This window comes from Phaenicophaeus curvirostris, chromosome 1, assembly GCF_032191515.1.
Source record: "Phaenicophaeus curvirostris isolate KB17595 chromosome 1, BPBGC_Pcur_1.0, whole genome shotgun sequence".
Taxonomy (NCBI): domain Eukaryota; kingdom Metazoa; phylum Chordata; class Aves; order Cuculiformes; family Cuculidae; genus Phaenicophaeus; species Phaenicophaeus curvirostris.
This window is the reverse complement of record NC_091392.1, coordinates 34,299,984-34,310,012: the sequence shown is the minus strand read 5'-3', so window position 1 is coordinate 34,310,012 and position 10,029 is coordinate 34,299,984. Positions and strand designations below refer to the sequence as shown.

Genomic DNA, 10,029 nt, shown 5'->3' with positions numbered 1-10,029 from the left:
GCAAATGAGAAATGAGGAGTGCAGGTTTTTAAATCTTTCTCCTTTAGGGAGCTTAGGTGCTTTACGAAGTATTAGAAGGAAGCGTCTTTATATTTCAAAATAGCTATGGTTTTCATAGCCTGGGGGATTTTGCTATTTTGATGAAATAGTATAAAGAAGATCTGTTCATATGATATTCTGTGGGGTAGGTCAGACAAATGGTATTCATCTAAGGTTTCTCCATCTTTACTTAACTCTGCTTTGTTGGTGACTGTGGGGGAGTAAAGTACCACCCTGATAGGGAGGACCACTTAAGCAAAGTGGACATAAGTAGTCTGTGGGACCAGGTGCTTTGAAGTACCCTGAGGGAGTGGGCTGATGTCACTGTGAGACCACTCTCTATCATCTGCAGATGTTCATGGTGACAGGATAAGGTCCCAAATAACTGGACAAATGGTAAATATGCCCATTTCCAAGATGGCAAGAAAGAAGTGGAGAACTAATGATCCATCTGCAGGAAGACTGTGGAGAAAATTTTCCTGGAAGTCATTTCCACACACACGAAGGACAAGAAGGTGAACTGGAATAGTCAATACAGATTTACTAAAGGCAAGTTCTCCCTGACCAACATGATTACCATTTACAGTGAAATGACTGGCTGTGTGGGGAACAGGAGAGCAGTGGGTGTTACTTATGTTGACTCTAGTTAGTCTTTTGACATTGTCCACCATAACATCCTTGAGGCCAAACTGGGCAGACATGGACTGGATGAATGGCTTTTAAAATAGGTGCAAGTTGATTGAACTGACAGGCTTAAAGAACAGCAGCTGGTCACTAGTGGCATTCCTCAGTGTTCAGCACTGGAACCCATACAAGCACAACTGTCTAGAAAACGTCTTTGCAGAAAAATGCCTGTAGATGGTGGTGGACAACTTGAGTATGAGCCAGCAGGGTGCCCTGTCAGAGGACAAGGCACAGTGTACAAGAGAACTGAGAGCTGTGTTTGTTCAGCCCCTTTAAAGAAGGGAGAGGGGGAGTCTCAGCTGTGGTATTCAAGTACTTCTGAATGGTTACAGGGAAGATGGAGCCAGTGGCATCTTGGAAGTGTGAGGCAAAGGGATGAGAGGCAATGCACACAAGAAGCAGAGAGAGAAATTCTGAGAAATTTGTTTGAATGTAAAGAAAAAAAAAATCCTACACGATGAGGGTGGTCAAACGCTGGAAAAGGGCCAGGGAGGCTGATAGGTAGAATATTTGTCCTTGAAGATATCTGAAACCACAGGACCGGCCCTGACCAACTCGATCTAACTTTGAAGCCAGCCCATGCATAACCGGGGTTTGTATCCTCAGTCCAACCAGACCTCCAGAGATCTCTTCCAACTCATTTTGTTCTCCGATTCCTGGCTTTCTGTCCTGTTAAATGAAAATAAAAAGGTCGTGCTCCCCAAAAGACATCAAATACATACATGTATCTGTTTTTTTTCATCCTGGAAGACATTATTATTCTATGAGCTGCATTTATATTAGCTTGCTTAAGTAATCCATCTAATTTCATATGTTAGGAGACTATTTTTAAATGGAAAAAGAAATCATCATAGTGTTTACCTGTATCATTTATGTGTTGTAGAAAAGGAAGAATGCTTACTTCTGTTATTTTTTTGGAGTCAGTTTTTCCATTTTATGTGAAAGCTTTGAAAGATCAGTGACAATTCCAGTATGCTAGTTAAAAAAAACTTATTTCCTTCAGAATCCAATATCCAGTGTGATTTTAATAAATGCCTGTGGGAGACTTATTAAAAAAAAACCAGAATAACTTTGCTCCATTGCTTTTCCGTTTTCCATCAGATTTTCAGGAGCCCATTACCTTTATTTTTGTATGTGAATATTTGTAATATATCAGAGCTTTACAGAACTTTAAGTTTGGTGGACCAAGTTCTCACTGGGAATATAAAAATGAGTATCTGTATACATGTCATAAAGGGGACTTTTAGGTACTGTTGGACTGCCCTATCTCCAGGGCCACAGAGCATCAGGATGATAATCACAAATAATTTACAGCAGCTGGCTTTTTGAATCCATAGAATCATAGAATCACCAGGTTGAAAAGACCCACTGGATCATCATGCTTCCTCTCCTCCAGCTTTAGGAGATGGTAATAAAGGGATATTGCAGGACGCTGCTGCACATCAGACTCTAAGTTGTTATAGGTCTCCTTACCTGGACATATTCCTGATGAGAACTGTTGTCTGTATCCTTGCTTATTTTAGTGCCTGAAGCTCAATATCAAGACAGGTGGGAGGCCTAAGTAAAAACCTAATCTTTATGGTCAAATTGAGAAACCAAGAACCTGTTAAACTGAAGAACGATGCTGTAACTGGCACTGTTAGTTTAAGTTAGTAGCATGGTGGGTGATGGGAGGGGAATGGTCTCTTGGAAAAGACAAAGGAGCAAAATTGTTGGTTGATGTTAGTGTCAATCAGTTCTTTGAGATAAAAATTACATGTGGATACTAAAATATGCATTTTCTTTTTTACTGTTTAGCAGCTCAGAACATGCATGTCTCTTAGTAAAACCTGTGTTTAGGAAAGATGCATACCAGATCCACATATATGTAACTGTTCAGAAAGAAGTTATTTTACTGATTTTTATGCTGTGCTGTTGACCTTGAAACAGAAATACAGAAGTTGTTCCAAACACTATACCTGTTGTGAGTTCTAATGCCCATCTTCATCTTTTATGCTTTTTGTTTAGCATGTGGAAAAGCCCTAGAAAATTGATGAAAAGTAAGAAATAGTGGCACCAACTAAAAAATGAAACAAGCTGAAGGTAGAAAGAGAAAACATTCATATAATAATTATGTTTCGTAACTGCATTGTGTTCTAAGGCCACAGAATTCAGCTGGGGATTTTCCAGTCAAAAAGATACAAATACAGGCTGTGTAGGACAAAACCTGCCAATCTGGTGTTTCCAGAAAATAGTATATTTATCGTATCGTGCATGTGCAGCATGCAGAAATGCACTTCTGGAGATGAGTCAAGCTTACTAAGTAAGCATCGGCAAAACCAGCTGCACTATGTAGGTTCAACAGATCATTTCAGTTCTTCCCAGGAGTGTTGGCCATGCTGTGAAAGCACATAGAAAAGCTGCCTGCAAGCATGTCTTCCTGCACAGCGTGTGTGTACTGTGGTTTTGTTCAGATTTTCAGATGCCCAGCAAAGTGATCTAGAACAACTGCTTGTGCAGCAGCATCACACTGTAAATAATGATCACATTTTCTAAGATTTGCGCAGTCTAAATTCTTGTGTTTCAAAAAAGACTGGCTCATCTATTGCTTTTCTACTACTTTTTCTTCTGTCGTTTGTATCTGGCTTGCTGGTATTATTTTAACTGGGTGATAATAGTTCTGTATCTTCAGAAGTGTTTGGCTGATTTCTGTAACTGCAGGGCACCGATATGAAATTGCAAAGTATCCTCCGGTCTCACAATACAGAGTCAGCTCTGGTGAAATGATACATTTAGCTAACATAGGTATATGTCCTCCTGTAATTACAAATTTCACTATGTCCAAAGTGCGACAGCTGCTGTAGTTGCATTTTTGGTGTACTTTGACTACTTTTAATCTAGTAACAACACTTGTGGTCCTATACTGAATGGTATAACAGTAAAGATTACCCATTCCGGTATGTATTCAAGATCCCTAGTCATTTTGCATTGCTAAGGAAGACTCATCCATGTTAATTTGGGCTTACCTCAATACGCCAGAATGACACTACTGACAGTAGCATGGTCTTGGTTATTTCAGTTCCCTCTATTATGTTTAGCTGTCTGCAAACATAGAAAAGCAGTTACTGTCTAGGGAAACGTTGATGTTATTGTATCAGCTTCCAGTGAATGAGATAAGACCGGTCGTTACAACCAGCAGCTTTTTAATTCAGCTGCAGTTTGCATCCAGGCATGTGTGTGTTCTGCAGCGTTTGCTGCAACAGTGATTGTGACAACCACATACCAGGTACTTTTAACTCACCCTTTCCATACCAGCCTCTTTGTATTTCATCCTACGTCTGTGCCATTGTGTGCAGCGTAGTCAACATTAAGCCTTTATTTTGCCCTTTCTTTTTTTGACTGTACGGACCGTTAGGTCTGTATATGTTTTGAAAAAAATAACTCAAACATTCTGCAGATTCTTACATGGAAAAACTCTGGCATGAACAATAACAACTGGCGAAGTGCTTCACTTCCCTCTTCTATTTCTCGCAGAGTTGATTATCAACATCATAGAAGATGTGATGGCAGTCAACAAAACCTTCTTTTTCAGAAAAGTTGCTGTTATACTAGCTAGTACCAATAAGAAATAGACAATATATAATTGAGTATCCCAGTCCTTCTTAATGCTGCGTGCATTCATCCCCACTGAACCTTCGAGTGGATAAGAATTCTAGGAGAAAAACTGGGAATTTGACTCTGGGCTATTACTGTAAGGAATGAGGGCCCTTTTTCACCTTCCTCCCTTTCTCTGCATCCCCCATCGAACCGCACAAACCACACTGAAATAAACGAGCGGGCTCGGCTTTTACTTATCCTCACCCACCTACATTTCCCTCTATTCCTCAGCAGGCGGCTGCCACCCACCACCTGTCGTTAAGCAGGGGGAGAAGAAGCCTTCAGGCTGCGACCCCTTAGAGGTTCCCCCGCCGCCTCCCGAGCGCAGGGGCACGGACAGAGCCCGTGATCCCCGCTCCTCCTCCTCCTCCTGCCGGGGAAGGGGGGTTCTGCCGCTGCCGTGCCTCACTCCCTTCTCCCTCTGGAGGGAGACACAGTCCAGCTTTTGGCTGCCGGCGCTCCAGCAGCCGCTTCCCCCCGAGCTGTCGGGGCAGAGGGGGGGACACCTCGGGGTCGCCGGGGACCCGCTAGGATCTCACCGTGCGGGGACTTGGCGCCCCCCGCGCTGCTCGGGAGGGGAGAGGAGAGGAGGAGAGAGGGGAGAGCGGCGCTGCGGGAGGAGCTCCCCCTCCATCCTTGGGCAGGAGGAGCGGGGACCCGCCGCCTCGGGAAGGCGCCGGGGAGAGGAGCGGCGAGGAGCCGGCGGGAGAGCGGGGAGGCGGAGGGCGAGCCCCGCGCACCCTCCGCACCCGCGGGGCGCGCCCGGGGCTGCCCGTCCCGGCTGAAGGTGAAGCTCTCGTTTTCCGATTACTTTTCCCAAGAGGGAGAAGGAGGCGGCGGGGCGGGGGGGGGGGAAGCCGCGCCGCGTGCGGGAGGCAAACCAATCAGAGACGCTCTGACGGCGGGATCGCCGCGGGACGCGCCGGCTTCTCCTCCCTTCCCCTGCCGGCGGGGCCGAACCGGGACGGGCTGCGGGGCGTCCTCGCCCCGCGCCGCCCCGAGAGCTACCCCGCGCTTCGTCCTCTTCGATCGGTTCGTTCCTTCGAGGGCTCCGCAGCCGGGAGAGCCGGGAGCGCCGCGAGGCTCCCCCGCCCCGAGCCCCCGAGCGCCCTCGGCCGCCTCCCCCGTCCCTGCCCCGGGGCGCCGGGGGGCGCCGCCCGGCGATGCGCGGGCGCTGAGGCCGCGGCGCCCCCGCCACGGGAGCCGCCCGCTCGCTGCCCGGATCCAGCGGGACGCGGGGCTGCAGGTAGGTGGACGGGCGGCTGGCCGGGTGTCTGTCTGTCTGTCTGGCTGTCTGGCTGTCCGGGAGCCGGGGGCGCCGCTTCGCCTCCCTCCGGCCCCGCGCCGGGAGACCCGCGAGGCTTTCTGGCTGAATTATGATTGTAATTCCATTGGGCTCTATTCAAGCGGACGCTTCGGCGTTCTAGGAGCGTGGCGAGGGGCCAGGGGAGCCCTCCCGAGCCCTGGGAGCGGCCGCCGGCTCGCAGCGCTCCCGGGGCTCGCTCCTCCGCGGGGGGAGCCGGGGTCGCTCTAGGAATTCTCTGAGGGAAAGGGCTGTGAAGAGGTGGGTCGCGGCTTCATTCCCTGCTGGGTGTAACGCTTCCCCAAGTTGGGGTGCGTGTAGTACGAAACGCGTCTGTCCGCGTTGCTTTCTTTCCCTTTTAGTGAACTCATTTACCTGCTAAATGCGTTACGGGTTCTGTTTGCCGCTTGCTTTCCCCTCTTCCCTTATTCCACCCCATTTATAGCTTTGCGGGAGGGAGTTTTAAAATCATCCCCTTTGTTCCTGTGGATCTGTAGGATCGGACACCGAGTTATCCGTGCGCTGAATGAAGAGCGATAACTTGCACTGCCCTGTTAGGAGTTGCCAAGCGTGGCTCCTCCGTATGTTTCATTCTTACTGAGATTTAAAATCACTGCTTAAAACATTTTAAATTGTATGTGTAGTTAACAGTCGTCTCTTCCCAGCTTCTGTTTGGAGATTATCAGTATTTTTTTTTAGAGCTCTGAGTACCTCACTTCTTCCATCCACCCCCCAGCAGACACCGGCTCAGTATTTAAAGATCCGTGCTTTGACTCCTGCAGAACTGTCAATTTAAATAATAAACACACTCAACCCCTCTCCCTTAAAGCCCGGTAAAGCATTCAGGGTCTTAGGGTCCTCTCAGAGCAGCGGATACATTTAAATCACTATTGACTAAGTGATAATTGTTATCTGGTTTCTCTGTCTTACCAACTAGTTTCAGACATTGGCATTCAGCCTGCTGGATGTTTAACACTTTAAAGCTACTTTATGGGCTGATCTACTTGAAGTCAAGTTGGTAAATTAAGATTCCTTTCTGTAGCAGAGGCTAGACACTGGAAAAATAGTAGTTCAGTAGTACTAGGAATGCAGCTTTGCTGAAGTTGGGAAAGGGCGTACTAAGGCGTTTTTATCAGGGGTGACAAAGGTTGCATCTTTCATTGCAGTTTTTCACAGTAATTGTGCAGTCATTTCACTCTGATGCCTAAAGTGTTTTGTGAGTGCATAATTAACAGTAGTGAAGTAATTCGTATGAATTTCATTATTAACATTTTATAATGCTGAGGCAATATTGAAAGCTTTTTTATTTCGTAAAGTGCCAATTTCCAAAACTACAGTACTGTTATTTTTATAAGTGTAAGCTACCTAAGTGCCATAATTTCAGGGGAAAGCTTTGCTCAGTTAGTTGATATCAAATCAGGATAACTGTTCACTAGTTCCACATGACTGAACGTAAGAGGGCTTTAAAAATGTGGTATTAATTTTAGATATGCTGCTGGTAGTGGGTGACTTTGAGATAAAGTCTTGATTTTGATTCCTATCATGCTATTTTAATCAGAGAATGATGACTCTGTCTTTTATCATGCTGGGCATCTGAGTTAACCTTTTTACCTGTATCTTCTTGCGATCTGAGGGATCTCAGCTTTGCATGTAGGTGTTTGTAATGCACTTGATAATTGTGGTGGGGAATACATGAAAAACTTATTCTGTGTGGAGGAAAATAGATGTTTATACAGACGGATATTGGAGGTTGCTTGACTGGCAAGTTGCAAAGTGATGATTCATTGAACCCTATCTAGTTTTACATAACACAAATAATGTTTTACACTGAATTGTGGCAGCAGAGAAACATGTAGCAGGCAAGAAGTTCCATGATTTCATCCTAGGTAATGACAGACATGATAAAGGACGTCTTAAAAAATGCAGGCCATATGTTTTTGGTAAGCGTAACATACCATGGAATATTTTAGATCTGAGTATTTTCACACTTAAATTTATTGCTGTCTGTATTGCTACTTTTGAACCTGTGTGAAGCCTAAATAGTGTATTAGGAATACGTTGCATTAATTATGTTGCATGTTTTACTTACTACAAATAAGATAACAGTGTTAGCCAGTTATTACACTAAAGGAAATCACTGACTTTGGAAGACAGAAAATCACATTACCTAATACTCATCTACACAAAAATGTGATCACCATCTTGCAAAATCATTCCGACTGATACAAGTATCAGTGAGCAAGCAGTTCTATGCCCTGTTTTAACTTCTGCAGAATTTTATTAGAAATGCCTCATTAAGTCACATTATTCTGCAGCTGTTTGTTCACTGAAAATTAAAATAAAAATCAGGAAGTTTATCCAGCAAAGCAGTATTATTTGCTTTGTTAAATACTGAAAGTTCAAACAAAAAAGAAGTCCTATAGCACCAGCATGCCAGAAACACTGAATACATTGTATTTTTGTGATAGATGGATGGCATTTACTGATGCAATTCATCAATGTATTTATTAGTCAAACGTCATCAAACAAGAAAATAAATGAACGTAAACAAGGACTGCATGATGATATAGAGGCTGAAGCAAGGGAAGACCCTATAAATCTGATTAATTAATGTTCAGTCTCATATTTACAGTCTATATTTAAACATCATTTAGACAACATGTTTGTTGTCTTTCTGTCATTGATTTTCTACTGCAGGTCCAGATAATTCAGGCAGCAGTAGCTTTTTATTTGAAAATGAATTTTCCATTTACCTTTTGAAACACTGAGCTTTAAAGGCATTGCGGCAAAAGTTGTGTTTGGATACCTGTGACAGAAGGGTCCTGTGCCAGCAGACTCTATACTGACCTGTCCTCATTTGTGACCATGTTTATGTGTTAAGAGGGGCATCCCCAACTGATACAGACTTTCATTGCTCCACTGAAGTAGTTGAAGCTCTGACATTTTAAACCAGCTGGAGATTTGCTCCATTATCCCTAGATCACTGGATTTAAGCGTGCACTTTAAAAGGATTTTGCTTGCTTTTTTTTTAGGATGAGAAAACATTTACATAGTACACTGAGCTTCACAGAATCTACTGTAAGCGTGCACCTTCACGTTTGAACTACTTTTTAAAAACAGACACCCACTCTTGGAGCTATTTAACAGGAGATTTGGCCCGGTAATTTAGTTTTGTAAGTCATTAATATATACTTCAAAACATTCCTCCTCATAAGTCAGTTCAGCTTTATAAAACTCATCAGACATGGGAATGAATACACAAATATCAACAGTAATGTTGTCCATAGTTATCTCCTTTTGCTCTTGGTAGAGCTTTGGAAGGTGGTGATTTTTGCGCTTTGATTCTTTATACACCCTTGCCAGCCACTCTAGCTTGACCCATATAGTCAGCTATTTATCAAAAGAGAAGGCAAAATATAATGGCCATCTAATATACTTTTTCATGCTGCTAGTGCAAAACAGTCGCATTTTTAAGCAAAACAATTCAAGGCATTTTTACAGAACTTCTTACAGTGTGTTTTGAAAAACGCTTTGGAGATAGAAGGGAAAATAATAAAACATCGTTCTTTACAGTACAGTGGCAGGACACTACATGCATAAAATGGGTCAAAGTGGCTGAAAAAGCTTTCTTAGCTTTTTCTTTCATTCTGATATGTCCGGACACTGATTTGAAGGATGCACTGTAGCTGTAGCTACTGCTTGAAGCAGCACTGGAAAATGCTTTGTATGGATTTCATTCTTAGTTCTTGCATGAGAATGAGTATCTTTTGTGGTATGGAAGCAATCATTTATATAATTGCACATGTAAAAGTGGGAAATGATGTCTGTCCCTTGTTTAAAGCTCATAATTTATACCATATTAATAGTTTACATTTGCCAGTAGCCTCATTTCACATCTTGCTGATCCTGTGATATGGAACTTGAACACAGGTCTCTTAGCACCAGGACCGCGTTGTATACAGCTGCCTCTACTGTGAGCATCCCTCTAACAATGCCAAGGGGAGAGCCATAATACAGGGCAGCACACAGGTGAAAGCACACAGAGCTTTTTTTTGGACTCATGGGTGTTTGTTAATATTTTATGTTTAAATAATGAATTGGAGCTAAGGCTGTGTAAGGTGCTTTAGGCTGACAAACTTCACAAGTAAATAAACGCACAAGCACAGTTCAATAAACCTATTCAGTTGTATAAATAGCAGAATGTTAAGAAATGTGTTGGTAAATCTGAAGTATCTTTTAAATAGATAACCAAGTTTTCACTCCTGTTTGTATGCCATCCTCCCTCCGTGTGGAATATTTCCTGCCTCTGTTGCGATATTAACATACACCGTTTGAAGATGAGGTACTGGGCTAGGAGGACCACTGGC

At 43.8% G+C, this 10,029-nt stretch overlaps 1 protein-coding gene across 6 annotated transcripts in view; it reads left to right on the top strand.

The window, feature by feature from the left end:
- Window positions 1-5,506: 5,506 nt before the first annotated feature.
- Window positions 5,507-10,029, top strand: part of TAFA2 (TAFA chemokine like family member 2) — a 192,510-nt gene continuing 187,987 nt past the window's right edge. For all 6 annotated transcript variants that reach the window (XM_069852312.1, XM_069852303.1, XM_069852294.1 and 3 more), the window contains exon 1: window positions 5,507-5,605. The gene's annotated coding sequence lies outside the window, so the exon portion shown is untranslated. The remainder of the gene's footprint in view (window positions 5,606-10,029) is intronic.